Here is a 235-nt window from a genome sequence, read left to right as displayed (position 1 = left end):
CAAAAACATGGAAATAAGTACATGTATATATATACACATATAATGATACAATATATTTTCTCTCTCTCTCAACACATAGAAATAAGTGCATATGTCTATATCTCTAGATATGCATGTGATACACATAGAATGTCTCTCTAGATACAATTTTCTCTCTCTCTCAACACATGAAAATAAGTACATGTATATATACATATAGAAATAATTAAGTACATATGTATACATATAGAATCTC

This window comes from Miscanthus floridulus, chromosome 10 (genome assembly GCF_019320115.1).
Source record: "Miscanthus floridulus cultivar M001 chromosome 10, ASM1932011v1, whole genome shotgun sequence".
Taxonomy (NCBI): Eukaryota; Viridiplantae; Streptophyta; class Magnoliopsida; order Poales; family Poaceae; genus Miscanthus; species Miscanthus floridulus.
Note: the sequence above shows the minus strand (reverse complement) of the source record.